This window comes from Cyprinus carpio, unplaced genomic scaffold (assembly GCF_018340385.1).
Source record: "Cyprinus carpio isolate SPL01 unplaced genomic scaffold, ASM1834038v1 S000006481, whole genome shotgun sequence".
NCBI classification, from domain to species: domain Eukaryota; kingdom Metazoa; phylum Chordata; class Actinopteri; order Cypriniformes; family Cyprinidae; genus Cyprinus; species Cyprinus carpio.
This window is the reverse complement of record NW_024879156.1, coordinates 1,093,066-1,115,264: the sequence shown is the minus strand read 5'-3', so window position 1 is coordinate 1,115,264 and position 22,199 is coordinate 1,093,066. Positions and strand designations below refer to the sequence as shown.

General features: G+C 37.2%; 1 pseudogene; it reads right to left on the bottom strand.

The window, feature by feature from the left end:
• Nucleotides 1-8,947: 8,947 nt before the first annotated feature.
• LOC122143666 lies at nucleotides 8,948-21,505 on the bottom strand (annotated as a pseudogene).
• Nucleotides 21,506-22,199: the final 694 nt, after the last annotated feature.

Below are 22,199 nucleotides of genomic sequence, written 5' to 3'. Positions count from 1 at the left end.
AGAAAGGTCCTGTGGAGACACATGCATAACTTGTAGACTTCAACCACAATCTGACCCTCCCAAACCATGAAAAAACTGTGTTCAGTCCATGTGTACCTACACTGGGCCTGTGCCTTCAAACATGACTAGACAACTGTGGGGAGTAATCACTGCCATGAATCCTGACCCAATCACAGATATAATAAAAAATTTAATTACTAAAATCGGGCAGCACTTGTTAAACAAAGGTGGGCTATCAGATAAGAATAAACAATGTGTGCGGGAGAAGATGCAAGAATTGGGAAGATTGATTCACAATGCCAGGAAAGTCACCTCCTTAAAAAAAACTGGAAGATTGTGTAAATCCAAAGAAGTACAAGGAGACTGTCAAAGCTGTCAAGTATACATGTGGGTATGACAGTGAAACCCACAAATTCTTGATTTCATCACTTGCAAACAAGCTTGGAAATTCCCTGGTTAAAGCAAGCAAACTCTTGAAAGCACAGGGCTTAATCTCTAACGACAAACAGCTTGTGAAGAATGCCACTGAGTTTCAAGAAGTCCATGCAAATAAGTCAAGTCAAGTCAAGTCATCTTTATTTATATAGCGCTTTAAACAAAAAAGATTGCGTCAAAGCAACTGAACAACATTAATTAGGAAAACAGTGTGTCAATAATGCAAAATGACAGTTAAAGGCAGTTCATCATTGAATTCAGTGATGTCATCATGCAGCTCAGTTCAGTTTAAATGGTATCTGTGCAATAATTTGCAATCAAGTCAATGATATCGCTGTAAATGAAGTGTCCCAAACTAAGCAAGCCAGAGGCGACAGCGGCAAGGAACCAAAACTCCATCAGTGAGAGAATGGAGAAAAAACCTTGGGAGTGGAACGAGATGATCTCTGCTACAGCGCTGAGGAATATCAGGGAAGCAAAGTGGAATGTGCCCACTCTCATGCCCTTTACTGAAGACGTACAAAAACTGCATACTTTTCTCAGTCAAGTGCAAGACGAGTGGTTCAACCTGCTCTCTGAAAGTCCATCTACTAAAGCCTGGATGGAGCTGGCCAAGGTGTGTCTAGCGCAGATGATTCTCTTTAACTGGCGGAGAGAAGGAGAGGTGGTGAGCATGCCTTTGTCTGTGTTTTTATCAAGAGACACTTCTGATCCATATGAAGATGTGGACCTGGCTCTCTCCGAAGTGGAGAAGAAACTCTGCAGACGCTTCATAAGGGTTATCACCAGGGGAAAGCGTGGTCGGCCAGTTCCAGTTCTTCTGACTCCAAAAATGCTGTGTTCCTTAGAACTCCTTGTTAAGCAGAGAGAGAATTGTGGGGTTTTTAAAAGACAATGCCTATATGTTTGCTAGACCAGAAGCCATGACACATTTCCGAGGGTCAGACTGCCTCCGTGGCTTTGCAGAGGCATGTGGTGCAAAAAGGTCCCAAGGCACTGACATCTACCAGGCTGCGAAAGCATTTCAACAGTGCTGAACATGACAGACACCGAGATGGACCAGCTGGCAAACTTTCTTGGGCACAACATAAGAATCCATCATGAGTTCTATCGACTCCCTGAGAAGACCCTGCAACTTGCCAAGATCAGCAAAGTTTTAATGGCTCTTGAGGAAGGAAGATTAGCTGAGATCCATGGCAAGAACTTGGATGGTTTGTTAATTTATTAGATTTTTTTTTAAACCATCTATTCAAATACCATGTGTTTACAAACCATTATATACCACTGTAAAGCTGTCCTTTGAACTTCCACAGAAAAAAAATATTGACTGTGATGAGAAAGAACAAGTTATTGACTGTGATGAGGAAGAACAAGTTATTGACTGTGATGAGGAAGAACAAGTTATTGACTGTGATGAGGAAGATGGGAGCATACAAGAGGGACACTGTTTATCTACTGTTGACGGTATGTATTACTGTCAAAATACAACATTATATTTTGTAGTTATTAATAGTTATCAGTCAAGTGACTTGTGAAGACCTGACGGGCGAACACATTGTTCCAGCATAGAAGATGTTTCAGAGCACTAAACAAGCATTTATTTTTATTTTTTGTCAAAACTAGTATTAAATACCTCCAAGCTATTATTCAACATTATTATTTTATTACGTACTATGAATTATTAAGTATTAATAGGGCCTTTCGCACCGCTTTAGTTCCAGAACAAAATGTACAGTATTAAAGTACTGGAACGATTTTGCATGAACTATTTCCCTGTACCATTTAAAGGATTGCGCTTGCACCGACAGTGTGTACTAGGACGTGACGTAAGTCAGTCGACAGCGACGTCATTTGTGCTCGTTCAACAACGGAAACAAAGAAGAACAGCGTTAACAACAGGAGGATGGAGGACGCTGTGATAGGAGCTGTGTTTTGATGTGTCTCGTGGGGTTTCACAATAATGGACAAGGAATGTCGACGTATATGTAAAGCGATTGAAAGAACGGAAAGGAGGACTAAGAATCTCCAACGACAACTGCCAGTCCTACATTTGCTACAAGTGCCTGCCCTTCAGTGTCCGTATATTTATCGCTGTTCGTCATTCTTGCAAAATAAGTTGACACAATGTTTACAGTATGTTACACAGCGTTTTAAATCATGGCGGGTGAGGGCGTTTTCTAACGCGTCTGGCCAATCAATGTCTACTTATGTCACGGGTAGTACCAGTTGTGCTGGTTAGACCCTGCTCCGGAGTAGGAGCTAATTTGGTTTTTGAAAAAGGCAGTCCGGTACTAAAATAATAATAAAAACGCCCAAAAGTGGGTAGTTCCACAATTAGTTCTGGTACTATGAAAAGGTTCCTGCAGTGCGAAAGGCCCTTATGCATTATTTGTATTATTACTCATTTTTTTTTCATATTGTTTTGTATGAATATAAATTTTTTTTTTGATTTTATTATTAATATGTTTTTTTGTGTTCTTTGTTTTTGAGGAACTTCATACTATAAAATTAAGGGTTCATAAGAATCTCATGTTGGATGGTTGAGGCACAAAATGAATTGTCAGATGATTCCATTTTGACTAAAATAAAACGAAGTACTCTGTTTAAAGAGTTTATGAGCTTATTTTTTTTTAAAATGTTTATTGAAAAGACATGATGAAGATGTAGTTCAATTTTACTTGCAATGATTAAAACAACTGCACACTTTAGGGTTAATTGCACTTACTGTATCTACTGTATTACCATGATTAAAATCATTAGTGTGACAAAAACACCCATCACTTGTGCATTGTCAGCATTTTTTTTTTTTTTTTTTTTTTTTAATTATTGATCTTTCTGAAAATGTTGAACTTTGATTATTTTCCCATCGAACCTTCAGCCGAGGTGGCACTTCCTTCTACCGAGAGGAATATGTCACCACCTCACAAAAGAGGCAAACATCATCAGATGTGCAGATGCCTTCAGGAGCCAGTGCTATGAGACCGCCTCGCAAAGGTGAACTCTTTACACATTTCTCTTTTGTATGTCTGTTGTTTTCTATAGAATTAATTTCAACTAGAATTGCCTAAATGTTGCAGTAGCAGCCACATGGTAAAAAAAATGAAAAGAAAAGAATGCTCATTTTAATCACTGATAAGCTTATATCTGTTTGTCATTTATCCCTGAAAAATTCTAAATTCATGCCTCTTTCATTTCAAAGCCACCAGTTAGCCTCCTCTGTCAGTTGTGAATAAATAAACATAAGATGACACACATGTAATGTTTTGCACACGTTTAATGTGCTCTCCTGCTTGCATTGCATATTGTCTCTAGAGAGGGTCGTAGATCCTTCTGAAATACATAAATGCACCATCTCTGGCAAGAAAACCAACACCACTTTTTTAGACTGGGTAGGAAAGGTGTTTTGTTGTTGTGGTTGTTTTTTTCCTGTAATTAACTGAAAAATATTGAAGATGCTGATATTGCTTTCTTCTTTCTCTTCTCTCTCCCCACAATTAAAAAAAAATTACTACAGACCCCTAGTTATAATCATATGTATTTAGTCACTAATTCCTAAGCGAAATCATTAATCTAGTTACAAAAGTATCCCTTTTATGCTTTCTCAGGTATGACCTTTCATGTAGTGTGTTATATAAAAGATCAAATGTAAAAAGAAGTGCAGGACAAATTAAATAATGGTCTCCCAAAAGAAAGAAACGAGTCATCAGTAATTCCAGACTTACTTCCTGCATGAACCTGTTTGGGTTTGTAACAAAAGCCCAGCCTCTGGTTTTCATTGGCTGTTTGCGAACGTGTAGTTAGACCTACTCTCAAACAACGGTAGAACCGACAACAGACTGGGACATCTGACCAATCAGAGCAGAGTAGAGTCTCGGTAAAGGAGGGTTTAGAGAGATCAAATCCTTGAACGAATTCAGGATTCAGAACTTTGGATTGTAATTCCAGCATAGACTCGTAATCATTTCTTCTTTTTATTCTGATCACTTTAAGGTAAAACTACCCAGAAGAAAACTCCCTGGCAGCAGGCAGAGGTGCAGGTGGTGGAAAGGCACCTGGAGCCATTCATCGTATCTGGCACTGTACCAACAAAGAGTGACTGTGAGAAATGCTTGAAAGCTGAACCAGAAGCTCTGAGGAACCGCGATTAGAAGACTGTAAAATTTTACGTTTATAATCGCATTACAGCTTACAAAAAGAAATTGCAGTGCAGATAATACTGTGAAGATGCAACCATCTGGCATGGCAGGTTTTGTTTAAATAAGTTGAGCCACAGCAACACTTAAAGAAATAGAATATCTTTATTGTTAAACCAGTGCATAAAGCCCACAAGCTGAAAAGCATTGGTCTAACAAAAGTTGTTCTAAAGTTTTTGTTGAAATCCATGTTATCTTTAGGAGGCATGTGAGTATTTATATATTATATATATATATATATATATATATATATATATATATATATATATATATATATATTATATATATATATATATATATATATAATTTATTTAATTTTTATTTAATTTTAGTTACATTTATTATAACAGGACCTTTGAGGTTTTGTTTTGAGGTTTGACTTTGAGTAATTATGTGAAGTTTAACTCATTAAAAGTTGAATTCAGTCATTTTAATCTGAATTACTGTCTTTAAGTTCAATTAGTAGTAGGTTTATTGTATTTAAGTATCCAGTGAATGAGTAGCAGCTGATGCGGGGTGGTTGGCTGGGGCTGAACGCTACTTTAAAATAATTAAAGAAAGAATAGTTTGAAGTGGAAAGGTTTAAATGTTTGACTTGTGGGTCTGATATTGGTTGGAACATATACAGGCAATTATTCACTACTTAAAAGCAATCCTTTGTATTCACATGCACAAAATGCTTGTTTGAGTTGTCCTAACTGAAAATAACTTGCATCTTTAAAATATCTCAGTGCCATTGTTTTGTCTCGAGATGCATACCAGTAATGTTTTTTTTTTTTTCTAAGGCATTTTGATAGAAGCTGTTTATATACCATAATTTAAGTAAGGCCTAGTCCTGGCTTAAGCTAATCTGTCTGTGAAACTGGGCTTTTGTGCGAGAGTGAAGCTTTGCATCACTAGCACCGTTTGCAGGCTTCACTACATCTCCACATTTCAAAATTTTAACTTTCGTACTACTGATATACGTTTTAATTTTACTTGGTTGTAGATTAAACCCATTTTAAGAGCAAATGGTCAAATGCAGTCTGAAGATTTACTTCATATAAATGCCTTTTATTTATTACTCAAATCATGGGAATGTGTGTAAATGTAAATGTAAAAGCATGGTCAAGTCATTACTTCATTACTTCAGGTGTCTGAAGTCGTGTATAGGCTAAGAGAGCTATGGTTAGTGTCCCTAATTGTTTTCAGACCTCTAAACCCTTTAGAAAGGGTGGTACCCACATGTGATGATTAAAAAGTTGGTCCCCATCAAACATGGAAACCAGTATGTGTGTGTGTGTGTGTGTGTGTGCACTTGGATGGGTTAAATGCAGAGCACGAATTCTGAGTATGGGTAACCATACTTGGCTGTATGTCACTTGGACATGAGGTGAGGGCGGATGCGGGAATTGCTTATCCAGTGTTGGCCACTTCTTTCAATGGAAAGTAGCGAAACCCTACCCGTTTTTTTTTTTTTTTTTTTTTTTTTTTTTTTTTTTGCATAACAAGAACAATAACAACATACATATACAGAGGACCACAGTGTATTCAACTATTATCTATTACATTCATAAAAACATCCACGGAAAGAAAGAAAGAAAGAAAGAAAGAAAGAAAGAAAGAAAGAAAGAGAAAAACTACAGGGGAAAAAAAATACAAAAAGTTCCAAAACGATAAGGATTCAAAAATTCTATACATCCGTTTTGCTTTTTTATTTCTTGCATCTTTTAGGGCCTCAATATAATGCTTAAGTTCAATTTTAAATAATATAATGTTAGGTTTAAGCTAAACCCCACCTGAAAAGTCGCTAAATGTCACTAGATGACGCCATACGATAATTAGTATATTCATGACGTAAGAGCGTCATATTGTCTTGCCTCCCTGTGCTCACGTACTGCATTTTAATACAGCCAAATTCTCAGTAAAACTGTTTTTTTTTTATAAATATATTTTAATGTTTCTGTTGTCAGACAAAGGAATGAATATTATAATGACTGAAACACTGTCCATTAAGACTACATAACCAGCTCTCAAAAATATTAATCTACACTAAAATCTTATTCACGACATTGTCTAATAAAATCAAATACACATATGATTAAGACAATGGTTGTGCTGTGATTTCGGATATACTTGCATGTAAAATAGAGTCAGACGCAACAGAATATGTTTTCAGAGCAGCAAGACCTCGCTCGTGCGGCAGTACTGGAGAGTCTCAGAGACTATAAGGTTTGTCCAAGAAAGTCGCTAGATATGTCGCTAGTCGCTTGTTTGGATAAAAACAAAAGTCGGTAACGGGGTCTGAAATGTCTGAAAATTGGCGACACTGGACGCCTCACGTGTGCTTATAGCCATGGCCTCATAATAAACTCGTCATAATCCCCTGCCAAATTATTACCCCCCCTCGTTTAAATTGCTACCTGATTGCATAATCCTAACCCCACCCCTAATCCTAACCCCTCCCCCAAACCTACTCCTAAACCTACCAAAACTAGGGGGGTAATAATCTAGCAGGGGGTCAGATTGACTTACCGATAGGCTTGAGTGGGCTGGAGCCCATGGGCCCCACCTTGTAGGGGGCCCCGCCTTTGCCCGTTTATGTTTATTTGATTTGTTCGTTATATGCCAGTCAGAATTCATAAATTATAAGCTGAATTTCACTACGCATGCAAGATCTAAACGGGCCAGCCGGGGCTACAGCTTAAACCAGGCATACACTGTGCAATTTTCGTCCTGTCAGAAATTTTGGTCGCCCCTCGTGAGGGTATTGCACAGTTGAAGCACCGACTGCCCTAAATTGTGTGGTTTTCACACTGTTGAAGCAGAGCTGTGAAAAGAATTTCATATATTTGTTATTTAATAGGATAGTTGAAGAAAGACAATGAAAAGAGAGAGATCTTTTGATAAAATAATATCACGGGAAATGTGAACCATTGTCCATCATTTTGCAATTAGTGATAAAGACAAACACGTTGCAAAATTCTAAATATTTAAGTTTTAAACCATGAAGGCGAGCCATTGCATGCCACACAAACAATGCGCAAACTGCATGAGCGTTATGCCCGTGAAGAAGTTTTAAACTCCAGTCAATTCATTAAGCTTCAGAAAGTGAAAGTAAAAACTGACCGAGCTGTCGGCATCTGACGCTTAACGGCACATATTCTTAGAAGAGACGAGAGACATTGGGTATTGCCTTAAAACAAGTTTTTATTTTCATCGATGACTGATTATTACAGTGTTCGGACATAGGGCTACTTTAGACAGAATGTTAATTATAGGCCTATTCATTGTGAAATATATCTAAATGTTTAAAATCATTTTCAATGAGGAGTAAGCTAATTGAATCATTTGTTATCCGTAAAGTTTTTTTTTTTTTTCTCGAATATCTACACGATCGCAAATGTACAATTAACAGAGTAACTTTATCAGACACAAAATTCCGTTTTGCGTTCAGAACCTCTGCATCTCCGAACAACTGTGTTTTGTTCCTCAGCGTTACACGGACCAGCAAATGATTCAATCAGGCTAGTAGTAGTCGTTTGCAGTTAAATAAATCAGCTTTTTAAACTAATCGGTTGATTCAACTCACTTAGACATTAATAAGAGAACACATATATGACAATAACTTTTATAATACTAATAATAAGCAAACATCTCCCTTTTTTTTTTTTTTTCATAACCTTTATAATTACACTAATTTTTTTTTTTTTTTTTTCGCTCAAAGTTATTCAATTTTTGATCTCTCAACAACCTGTTTATTATAATGGAAATTTAATGTTACATTTTAACTTTTGCTATAACCTAGACATGTTGCATATTAATTGTACTATTTACCTAAAGAATATGTTTGTGTATTTTGTGTTACTCCACAATGATGTTCTATTTGAGGGCATTTGTACTGTATAGGTATAAGACCCAGACATAACCTCAAGCCCAGGGGTCCCCGCCCCCCTAAGTCCTGCCCTGCTTATAGCCTACTGCGTTCACCGTAAAATGCATTTTTTATAACCTAATTATGTATACACACACACAAACATACATATATATATATATATATATTTATCCGTAAAATGATATATGCATATATATATTATATATGTATATATTAGTTAATGTTTTATTTATATGCATATGTTAATATTAATATAGAACGAAAAAGCATAGGAAGCGGCGGTACTGGGCAAAGGTCTGAATATAATCATACATTTTTTTTTTTTCCTAAATTGGCAATCACAGTGAAAAGTCCTAAGACAGATCTGAATGAATCACCCAGTGATGTCTGCAGATCTACTCCATTAAATCCAATTTAACTTTAGAAACACAATAAGACTTTAATCTTAACATACTGTATTATATATTTTTATTAACGCATGGTGCTTAAACCTATGTAGTCTAATCATACAGCAATTCAGGTATTAGTGTATAAACAGTACAAACTGAGATCTGATACACAGAACTGAAAACATGCCACCTAGGGGAACAGTGAGTTATTAACAGTGAGAAACAGTGCTATGCACAATGATTTCATATTCAAGTTATCTCTGGATTCACAGTTAAATCTTCACCCAAAACCATTTAAACCTGTTTTTACCAGCAATTTTGGAAACAACACTCTCAAAAAACAAACATGAAATGAAATGAAATAAAGCTATTGGTTCACCTCAAGATATTAAAGAGCAGGTCATATGGGTTTTCGAGAAATTTATTTTTTGCAGTTTACAAACGTAGCTATCCTTCAATGTAAATGGTCTGCACAGTTGTTCATCAAAAAAGTGCATGATAAATAAAGATATTGTCCCTTAAATGAGTCAACTCTGAACTGCACTGAGTCATCATATTTTTTAATCTTCTGCCTGTTATATATGTACGTCACAAAGTAACACATTTGCATAAGCCCTGCCTGTCCGCAAAATTTAAACACTTTGACCTGTCTACAAACACTTCCGCTAGTTAGTGTGTTCACATCACCTACATCATGTCTACTTGCACCTCAAATAAATAAAATGAATGCAATAAAACTGCTGTCACATCACGTAAAGTGGCACATACAAAGTTTAAACTTACCACTGAGAAACGTCCTGATCAAGTCATGCTTGCGATGGGAGTTTCTGGTTGAGTGACTGCATTATCATCATCTTCGGTCTCGGGCTCGAATTGATAGGGTAATATCGATGCCATGTTTGTAAACTTATAGCATCTTTGTTTACAAGTAACCCTCCTGAGCAAAAAATTAAATGGTAATGGGCGTTTCGTTCCCTACATGCATTGTATATGGAAAGACCAATCACAAGAGCTGGCCAGCTGACCAATCAGACTTTAAGCGCAGGACTGCTTCGAACTAATCATTTCTAAATCATTGAAAAATGATTCTAATATTAAATGTATATTCTGAGAAAAATACAATGTTTTCTGACCTTAGATGCATTTCAAACCTGTTTAATTGACCTTAATAACATGATATTTACCCCCCGGAACGTGATTTTTTACCGCGATTGGGCAGGGTTGCTATGTAATAGCAGTAAGGCTTTCCACTGTGCATACTTATCCTTACAAGTAAAATTATAGCTGCATTATTTGAGTTCCCTTTAAAAATTGCTCTTGAGAAATGTTTTTATTTATTGACCCCCCCCCCCCCAAAAAAAAAAAATCTGCCTCTGATATGACCTGCTCTTTAATGATTACAATAAAGGTGACCTCATGATTTGATGCTGCACTTTTACTTAATTTCCACTTAAATATTCTTTAAATGTGTCACAAAATACATAGCTAATGAACCATACAAGCCAAAGGCACACTCCCTTTGTTTATAACCTGTAACAGTTTTCAGACTCATTCAGGTATAATTACACTTTTCACTGACGTTGGATCAGTTGCCACATGTCATAAGTTTTTTTTATTCTCTCATATGTCTACACAACTGTGTTACCGAAGAAAATAAGAGTGTTAGGGACAGGACCGGGCAGCGATTTATTATTGTTTGTTCTCTTCCCATGGTGGAAGTCTTTTCACCAATGCCTCGTGGTCAGTTTTAATGCTTGCCAGCAGGCCACCCTTGTTTCCCTCTGTCCCAGAGTAATCAATCTGCTCTCCTTTGAGAGTTGTCATTTGACCACCAAGAGACCTCAAGATGGCATCACCCGCACAGATATCCCATTTTTGATGTACGTCACATGGATGTAAATATCGGCTGTATCTTGTTCCTCATCAGTGGGGTCTAGAAGAGCTAGTACCTTATATCCTTTGGGTAAAGAAAAAAAAGTCAGAAAAAAAAAGACACAGAGGTTGCAGTTCTATTTCTCCTGCTGCAGTCTACATGAGTATCACAAAAATATGTACTTCTGTATCTCTGTGAATAAGTTTATTCTATAGTAGGGTGAAATTTGAAATTTTATCCATTTGGAATTGAGTGGATTGTGATAATTTGGGTGACAAGATAGGGTTGAATATATACATAAAAGAAATACTATTTGTGCTGGGGCAAGTTATATCAAACTATATTAATATTTAAAAGGTTATTAAATATAAAATTCTAATCAAATATAAACATTTATATTAAATTATAACTGATGAACTATTACAATTTTGTTTTTTACTTTGTAAAAACTTGCACCAATAATTAATTTACAATAGCACCAGAAACATGCATTTAAAAAGTAAATTGGGTCAATTCTTCTGTTTTAATGTTGATGTTGATTGGATTGACTGCTTGCATCAACCATGTACAAATAACTTAAATGTCTTGAAAAAGCTGTTTAAAAACTTAACATATTACAAAATAAATCATAAAAAGTATGTTGCTGCATAAATATTAATATTAGCAATAAGTATGGAGATTCATTGTTGATATTAATATTTGTGCAACAACAAAAAAAGTGTTTAATACACTACCAAGAGTCAGAAGTCTGGGGTTGATTTTCGAATATTTTTTGAAAGAAGTCTATCATACTCACCAAGGCTGTGTTGATTTGATCATAATGCAGTAAAACAGTAATAATGTGAAATATATTTTTTAATGTGAAATAATACATTTTAAAATGAATGTGTTCATGTGATGGCAAAGCTGAATTTTCAGTAGACATTACTCTCTTCAGTGTCACATGGTCCTTCAAAAATAATATAATATGTTGATTTGATGCTAAAAATAAAACATTATTTTCAATGTTAAAAACAGTTGTGTTGCTTAAGATTTTTGTGGAAAGAATGATTAATTTTTTTCAGGTCTTTTTGATAAAGTTTATAAAAGAACAGCATTTATATGATTTAAATCTTTTATTTTTTTTTTTTTTGTAACATTAAAATTCCTTTACTGTTATTTTAGTTAAATTAAAATCTTACTGACCCCAAACATTTGAATGGTAATGTACATTTTTGTTTGAAACATTTTTTTTTCAAAAGGGGATGATTTACAGAATGCAGTACCTGCACCCCCTGCTGGTATAATTTCTGTATTGTTGCCAAAGGCCACCTGAACGAAGCTCTTCACCTTGCCTGAGTGTGAGCGTGAAACAATCACCTTAGGAAAGTTTGTGTTGTAGGAAGCACGAGGTACCACATTGGATCCCTCTCCAACAAAACCCCATGCTGAGGATGAGAATGTATGTTTGAGCAACACAGTGTGAATACATTTAAAAAACAAGGTCAGAACATAACAGTGTAGGTATAATGACCATTACTGCCCTTATAGATAATAGTGAACCATTATAATTGTCATTAAAGACACTAAAAATCAATAGTAATAGGCTATTTTAAAGTCTCACGTTTAATATATTGTTAAAGGTGCCATAGAATGCAAAAATCACTTTTATAAGGTGATTGAACACAGTTGTGTGGCCGCAGTGTGTGAAAACAACCAGCCTATAATGGTAAAAATCCACTCACTCATTGTTTTATAATCCCAAAAAATCATAAAGATCTCCACATGAGCAGTTCCAGACTATGACGTCATACTCTGTGAAAGTCCCACCCATTTGTGACGCTCTCTCTGTCCTATACACAGCCCTGAGTGAGAAGCAGCAGTCCGCCATTGATGTGTTTACTTGCTGTTGCTGCTTGAGGTACAATGTCAGCGCCAAAGAGCCATTTGTGTGTTGTTGGGATGCACCAGCGAACATAGGAGTCTCCACAGACTGCTGAGGACACGGTGGTTACATGGGGACAAAAAACAAAAAAGTCCTATACGTTTGAGCTAACATTTTACATCGGACTGCCTCACAAACGAGGGTCAGTTCAGCACTGGAGTTGTGCAAAGATTGCAGGGCTGGTCCGAATACCATTTTTTAAGCTTTATTCGAATCTTCGGAGGCTTAACATATTCTCTATAACACCGTGTCTACACCGGACGTGAGCGGCGCGGCGTGACAAAATACAATAGAACCTATTATGCTGTCTACAGTGGATGCGGCGCGTGCAACTGCTGCTGCGTTCTATTTATGAGGTACTGACACAAATTTAAAATGATTTTCAACGGTTGTTTTGTTGCGTCCGGGTGTAGACACGGTGTAATAAAGGCAGGAATCTTGTGTTTGTCTGTTTGCATTTTTATTATGTCAAGAACTGTTCATCCAATCGACTTCCAAAGCCAACGCTTCCCAGACAAAGTAAGCCTCATGCATCATATTTTGTTTTCCAAAAGAGCTTCTTGGCTCTCTGTAAGGCTAATGTTGCTAAAGCTACCATTGTCTCTGCCTGTTTTCACTAATGCTGCCTTCATGTGCTACCAGAATGATCGTGAATAGAAATGTGGCAGTTAAAAACTGTGTTTGGAAGCAATGTGAGGGATCAGTGAACATGGAACATGAACATGGTCAATCACCAGTTTAAACCGTAAACACCGGTTTATTACCCACAAGCGTGAGCTCTTGAAGCTCCGCACTCTTCTGAGAAGGGAGGTGGGAGAATCAGCTCATTTTCATTTAAACGGGGACATACACATTAACAACATGTTTTGGCTCATACCCTAAAAAAGTGGCAATTTCAACAAGCTATAAAAAATTATCTGTGGGGTATTTTGAGATAAAACTTCACATACACAATCAGAGAACAATATAAATTAAAGCTGCAAGCAGCGATGAACGGGCCCTCGCACCCGGGCTCACCACCACCGGGTGCCTTTTGTAAAACAGCGAACGGCGAGGGAAATATGCGTTTAATGTGGTAAAAATAAGAGGAATATGTCAAAGTCATTCATATGTGCCAATCTTCCTCCTGCTGCCAGCTGGTGGCGCTTATGACTATAACTGGATTTTTGTCAGGTAGATTTCTTCAGTCCAGCACTTTTATCAAGCATATGAAATTTAGTGCAGATTGAACATGGAATGTTTGAGTTAGTATAAAGCATGTGTCGGTCTATTGCCAACAGGTGGCGCTATGATTATAAACTGAACATTGGCCCTTCGATATTTTCAGGCAATGACTCTTTCCAAAATATTCGAAGTTTTGGTTTGCAGATTGGACATTTGCCATGTTTAAGTTAGTGTAAAACAAGCCCATTTTATGTTGTCAGAACGGTGCCTATCTGATATAGTAGGAATAATGACCTTCAGATGTGTTCAGGCCAAGACGTCTTTTCGAAAAACATGTGAAGTTTGGGGAAGATCGGACATCTTATGCCTGAGTTACAACAAACTTCTATTTCCAATGCGCGAGACCATCGAAACTTTGTCACGGCGCCATGGCCACACCCTTTAATGAAACCGCAAGATGTTTACAAATCTTACATCAGCAAAGGCCTTTCGATTAGGCACTGACCAAAAAAAAATTATAAAATGTCATAAAAATTTCTAGGAGTAGGTTTGTTTCGGCGTAAAAAATGTCACTCCTGTTGACCAGAGGAGTGGCGCTATAGCGATAGATGAATATTGGCATGTCGATATATTCAGGGGGTCAGGAGTCTCTCAAACATGTGGAAATTTGGGCAGATTGGACATTGTATGTATGAGTTATAGAAACTTCATTCTCATGGCGAAACATCGAAATTTGTAAGGCCGCCACAGAAACGACCTTAAACGAAAACCTCAAAGATATGCGCAATTACACATCGCAAAAGGCCTTTAGATTACAATGACAAAGTTTGGTGTTGATCTGAATAAATCTCTAGGAGGATGAGTTCCGTTAAAGGTACAAACCTGAAAATGGCAAAAAAAAACGACCAAAAATTTTGCAGTGAAAATTCAAATAACTGACTCTGGTGAAAATTGAATTAAATGTACCACTGTGGGCTTCGAAATTGTCCAAGAGACTTTTTGTAGGTAGTGGTGTGTTACATCTGTGGTAACGATTTTTGTTACTGATACGTGAAACGTTAGCTCGGAGGCGCATCCGTTTGTTGAAACTGTATAGGTGGAGCTATCGAGGCATTTCGCCACATCCAATGGAATGATGGCCTTCAACTGTGTTCAGGCATGGACTCTTAGCATTCAAACATGTGAAGTTGTGGCCAAGATCGGAAATTTGATGACTGAGTTACAAGAATTTGAATTCCCATTGGCGAGACATGCGAACTTGTGTGACGGCGCCATGGGCCACAGCGCCTTTAACGGAACAAATCAAAGATCTTCACAATTACACATCGCAACGGCCTTTAGAATCTAGACCGTGACTGAAAAAAACTAAATTATGTAATAAACTTTCTCGGTGTAGTATTTTACAGCGGAAAATATGGTCACTTCTGGTTGCCAGTAGGTGGCGCTTAGGACGATAACTGAATATGGGCATATCCAATCTGGTCAGGTCAGGAGTCTTAGCAAAACATGATGAAGTTTGGGGCAGATTGGACATTGTATGTCTGAGTATATGCAACTTCATTTTTCATGGGAAATCATCGAAATTCGGTCAGGCGCCACGGACACGCCCTTCAACGAACACTCAAGATCTTAGCAATTTAAACATCGCAACAGGCTTTAGATTAGGCATACCAAATTTGGTGTTGATCTGAATAATCGCTAGGACGAGTTCGGTAAAAATACAAGGCATGCAAATGACACAAAATTGATGCAAAATTTGCTCATAAAATTAAAAAATAAACCGACTTCCGTTGGGTTTCGGATATTGCTCCACGAGTCTTGTGGTAGGTACTGATGTTTTTACGTTACATGTGTGTGCCAATTTTCGTGCATGTACGTGAAACCACAAGCTCGAGGGCTGTTGATTTGTTTGGGATAGGTGGCGCTGTCGAGGCCATTATTGCCACACCATCTCTGAAAACCTCTATCAGCCATAAATTGTCACCAGGGCTAGACGCGTGTGCAAAGTGTCAGGACTTGTGCGAGCATGTTAGGGCCTCAAAAATGCGATTTTCATTTTGGAGGAGGAAGAAGACGCGAAGAAGAAGAAGAAGAAGAAGGAAGAAGCAGAAAGAAGAGAAGAGAAGAAAGAAGAAACAAAGCAAAAAGCAGATACCAGAGGGGTCCTCACACCATCCGGTGCTCGGGCCCTAATTATTGCATCAAAGGCCATCTATGTGGCACCTTACTACACTTAATCATTACACATGTTAATGTTAATTCTTAAAAACTGTGTCGTCTTGTCAAAGAATCACATTTGTTGTTACCAATTATTTACAAAAACATGGAAAACAAAAAAAAATGTAACCGTGTAAACCACAAACTCATTATTCCTCTGAACGGCACAGACTCCCCTAATGCCTCCTGGATCCAGGATCCAAAATCCTCTGCTTAATCTGGTTGGAATATGTCTGTAAACCTCAAAGTAAACAACCTGGGTACCCAGTGCGGGTGTGTGAATCACACCTATAACAGGATCACAGTGCCACAGCCACCCACACCATAGTGGTGACATACATCTGGAGGAGTTTCTGTTGAGAAGAACAAACAGGGATTTAACATCCGGGTACCAAACCCTGGCACTGAAGAAATATAAAACGGTTCTCTGCTATGAAGAGCAGAAAACTTACACAATAAAAACTTACAAATCCAAAAAATATACAACTCAACATATGATAACCTACAGAAATCATGTGATTCCAAGCTATATTTTTTTTTTTTTTTTTCTGTCTGTTCTTTGCATGAAAATGGCGCTTGCAAGTTTAAAGGCAACTGATTTACAGATTAGGAATAAAGAGTTGGCAAAAGACTGTGTATTCCTGAGTAGCGGCGTTCCCCAGCGGATCAATCAATCCACAACTTTGATCAGCACTTACTTTATGCCAGGACAACCTCCTTCCCTTCTGGGATCTTTGCCAGAATTTCTTCAGGGATGATGAGTGTCCACACACAAGTGGCATAACCTCGGCCTTAGAATGTTCTTCTGAGTTCACCCTGCAAACAGAGCAAAGTGAAAACACACTTAGAAACATGTAAGCAGTGGTTCCTGTTACCTCCCTTCGTATTCAGTGGTTAAAAAACCAAAACAAGTCCATTAGACTGAAAACCAAAACCGGCTTTACCACTTGACATTACAGAATAAAAGACTTCTTGAAAATCTTTGAACAAACCTATGAAGACTGAAATTTGAAACAGCATCATCACAAATGATCACTCTTTGTAACTACAATTATTCTGTGGGAGTCTCTAATCCAAAGAAATATTCTTTATAAAGTCTTAAGTAACCAACACACTTCCTAAAAGGGCTCATTCTTACATGCCCCCATTTGTCTACGTCACGATGTTGGACGAATTTTTATAATGCCGCCCAAATGTTGTGAGATGCTGTGCGTTTCATTGTGAAAGCAAAAAACTACTTTCTTTAGAGGACACAACTAGAAATCAGTGGTTAAGTTGTATTTACAACACTGTTCCAGTACAGTTCACCTAAATATTCAGATGTGTGCAGCGCATTTTACGGAGGATGAGGACTGTTTCCTGAACCAGTAACCTACAAAGCGTATGTGCACAAAGGCTGTTTCTATAAAGTTGGGGCAATTCCAACTTTGCAAGGACAGTCTGGCGCTTCTGACTCACAGCCTGCAAGTAGGTTTACATATTTAAAGAGTTTGCCACTGATGATTTAAACACAAGTTTTGAGCAGTGTAGAGTAGTGCTTGTTGTTTGTCATTTCACAGATCACAAATGACGACATGTTTTTGTTTACACAGCGTGATACACAACGTAATGCATAAAATGACAGTTTAAGTCATTATAATCAGTAATTATGTCCCCACTGGATGCAACAAATGGCTTGTTTGTAATGGGTTTTATTGGTTTTGTCTCGTCGTGCTGGGAGACGGCATCACAGTATGTTAAGGGGCGTAATATTTCCGTCACACGCTCGAAGCATTCAGCCAATCACAACGCACTGGATAGCTGGCCAATCAGTGTACACCTCGCCTTTTAGAACGATGAGCTTTGTAAAAAATTTACGCGTTTCAGAAAGGCAGGGCATAGAGGAGCAACAACAATGTACATTATGTGGATAATAATGTGTTTTTTTGAAAATTAAACCACATAAACATTGCATTACACCAAATACACAAAATAATGTTATTTTTAGCAATGTCATATGACCCCCTTTAACAAAACATACAACAGGGTCATTTGGTGTCAAATAAACCAAATTTCAGAAACTTTCCCGGCCCAAATTGTTGATTCTGTCAATATTTTTTCTGAAAAAGATTAAAGCCAAAATATTAAATGTCATGGGTTTAAATTTACTGAGCAATCCACAGTTTTGTAGAGGGGTGTCAAAATGACAAATTTCACCTGAGAATCCACAGCCAAATTACAGGAAGGTAAAAAACAACTTAAGAAATATGACAGCATATGATTTTTCCCATTTTATGAATGGGTCACCATTGTCATATAATGCAACAAGGATGGCTAAAGACAACAGATTTTACAATCAGACCAACCAAACTCTGTGTAGAAATAATATGATTATGCTGCCATATTAATAAGTAATCTTTACCCTCCTGTAATTTGGCTCCAAATCTCAGGTGAAAATTGTTTGACCCCCACTCACTAAATATTCATCCATGGCATTTATCCTCCGACTGGCTTTATAGCCCCCTTAGTATTTAGTCTTTTTTTCTTTTCTTTATTTGTGTGTTTCTTTTACCAAATAAATTAAATAGATTAAAATGAATAATATTAAAATTTTAGATTTTTAGCTATTTTTGTGTTGTTGAGTTGACACAGAATGTTGTTACTGCAATAAAACGGGTAAATTCAACTTCTGTCATCAGGAAATGTAATTATAAAACTAATAGTTCTGGTTTTGGATGCTGATTGATCAACAGCATTCCAGCAGTGTTATATACACACTTTACTGCACAGCTTCCATAGAGAGAAACCATTTTGTTTGTTATTATATATTTCAGGCTTGAATACAACCCAACCAGCTATGAGGTAAATCACATTACTTTTTTAAGTAAAACTTTGAAAATCAGATAAAAAACAAAAGGTACTACAGAAAAGAACTACAATCACAGAAGCATTGCAAATGACAAATCAACAATGACAGATAAATGTATAAGTATTGATTTAATGAGACTGATTGTGTATACAATAATGCAATATAACACGTAATGCAATATATCACGGTAATGAATATGCACGTTATTGTTATCGTGGGCACTTCTAAATACCGTGAATAATCATATATTATAAATTATTAAAAATCTGAAATGCATTTTAAGAATACTATTTCAACTACATCAACTGGTCAAAATGCACAACATCGCTGTATGCTGCTTGAAAGACATGTGACACGCTCTGATGTAAACAAGCACGCATGAGAAGCACATGGGGGAACACGTGAGAGACGCGCTGAATGAAAGCACATTCACTCTCTGACAGCAGATGGCGCTAAACTGCAGAAAATGCAGTCCTTACCCTGGAAACCCCATAAATAAAGCAGCTGTGCTACTTTCAAAAACATGTTTAAATTATTTTAAATAGTCATTCAGATTTGTGTATTCGCTATGTTGTTCATCACAGTGCCAAATATGTAAATATTTAGACTTAATAGGACTTAATAGACTTTTTTTTTTTTCATTTTAATCTGGACTACAACATGCCCTAGATATTGTTTGAAAGTGTTTTGATTCTTTATTGTTCATCCACACTTTACATCAAGGCTTCATTGGTTAACATTAGTTAATTCATTAGTTAACATAAACTGCCAATTAAAAATTATTCTGAACATTCATTAATCTTAAGTATTCCAATATTTAATAACACATTGTTAAAATCCTAAATTGCAACTGTGTTAATTTAATGAGCTAACATGAACTAAGACTTGTATTTTTTTGACAAAGATGAATAACTTCTGTAGCAAATGTAGCTATTGCTCATTGTGAATGCATTAACTAAGGTTAACTAATAAGGTTTTATTGTAATGTGAGACCTATTGGTCTTTATTTTTCTTTTGCACTTGAATCTGTGTAAAACTTTTAACTTTATAGATTTATCTGTATTGCTTTATTGTATTTAAATGTTCAGTTATTTTTGTTATAAGAAAAAAGTTATTTAACCTGTTATACTGTATTATGACCACTTTTTGTAAAACTAAATATCAACACCGTGATAATACCGTATACCGTGATAAAAGCATTAGCAATTAATCGCAACAAGACAGTTTGATACCGGCATATCCCTACACCCACACAATCTTATTCCTGAATGACAACGATTCAACTATGTCTATTACAACTGTTTCACATCACGATTGTCAGTGGAGCGTGAGAAGCACATTTTGTTGCTGCCCATGTTAATGAATAATTCATGCTGCTGCTGATCCAGAAAGAGCAACACAAACGTTTCAACTGAGTCTTTTCAACCACACACAGCATTTTTTCTGTGTTTCATACATTTAAATAACATAAGTACTGAGATAAAAGTTTATAGTTTGGGCATAAACACTTATTCTCTACAGTAGCGATCAAAATTAAGCATCTTAATGCAGGTTTCACATGGCAAATGTGAGCGGTGCGTGAGCAGCAGGTCTTTTTTTTTTCTCTTCGTGCATGTTAATCAATGAGTGCACAACGGCAGCAGGAGCAGCTCGTAAGACAAACTTATGCCTTTTATTTATTTTCAGTTCCAAAGTTACAGAAACTGAGCTATAAATGCACATGAAAGGTTTAAAACAAATTGGTAAGTCAGAGTTGTGACAATATATGTAACGTTTTGTTTAGAAAAAATAAATAAATAAATAAAGTATGCTAAGTGCCCTTTTTCCACTTGTGCCCCTGCCCCTCAAAATGTCTGTGCACGTCCCAGCCTCTGCCTGTACCTGTATATTAGGGTAGGTGTTTCTTGATCAGGTAGAACATCTTGCGGTGCGAGTTCAGATCACCCAGCGTGAGCTTTTCACTGGCCCCTTCTTTTGTTTTGCCCTTTGACTTTTCCTCTAGTGTGTTGTCCTCCCTGATCCTCTTCACCTCCCGTCCGCCCTGCACCGCAGCCTCCATGGAGAGCGCGAGCAGCTCTCTCAGATCCACAGTCCCTCTTCTGTCTGAACGAGGCGATTCTACTAGATAAAAACTCCCGCGTAAAGGGGATAGATCACACCGACTCCTAGTAAGCAGAACACGGCTATGTCGAGCGGGACAACCGGATGCCCATCGGAGCCATAACAAAGGCGGAAGTGCGAACAAAGCCGATGAATACGAGAACGGCAACAGCTAAATTAGACGTGTTCAACTTTGGTGATCATTTGCACGTTATTTGAACGCAAATATAACGCAAACGATTAGAAAAGCGTGTGAGTTAATCAAGTGTTACTTATTTCCTTCACTGGCGAAGTCCAGATTAGGTCAAGCGAAAGCTTCCTTCATTGATGTAGAGTATATTCCCCAGTTTTAGTACAAATATCTGCTTTCTCACAGTGACAGATCCATGGCTGTAACAGCGAGTAATACTGTATGCATTCCACGTCCACCGTTGTGTCAACCAAGGCCACTCCGTTTTACTTCCTGGTCAAGAAGAAACAGAAAACAGTTTTGAGCACGAGAGAGCGCCCTCTACTGCTTCAAGATCACAAACCTCTGCTGAGATTTGCCGTGTCCCAATGTTCATAATATCCATCATTAATAGTATGTGAGATTAGAATAAGTATGTCCCAAAGCATTGAATGTCCCAAAGCAGACAGTTATGTTCTCATTTTCCTTTTTTTCTTGTAATAGATTTTAAAGTGAAGTGACATACAGCTAAGTATGGTGACCCATACTCAGAATTAATGCTCTGCATTTAACATTTAGATTACATTTAGTCATTTTTAGCAGAAGCTTTTATTTAAAGCGACTTACAAATGAGGACATTGGAAGCAATCAAATCAACAAAAGAGCAACGATATACAAGTGCTATAATAAGTCTCAGTTATCTTAAAACGCAGTACACGTAGCAAGGGCTTTTAAATAATATAATAAATAAAAAGAAAACCCATCCAAAGTGCACACACACTGTGAACACACTCCCGGAGCAGTGGGCAGCCATTTATGCTGAGGTGCCCAGGGAGCAGTTGGGAGTCCGTTGCCTTGCTCAAGGACACCTCAGTCGTGGTATTGCCGGCCCGAGACTCGAACCCACAACCTTAGGGTTAGGAGTCAAACTTTTCCATATGATATTGCTAATTTTCTTATTTCAAATTAAGTTTGTTCCAAGTATTTTCCATAAATCTGGGTCATAGATGCAT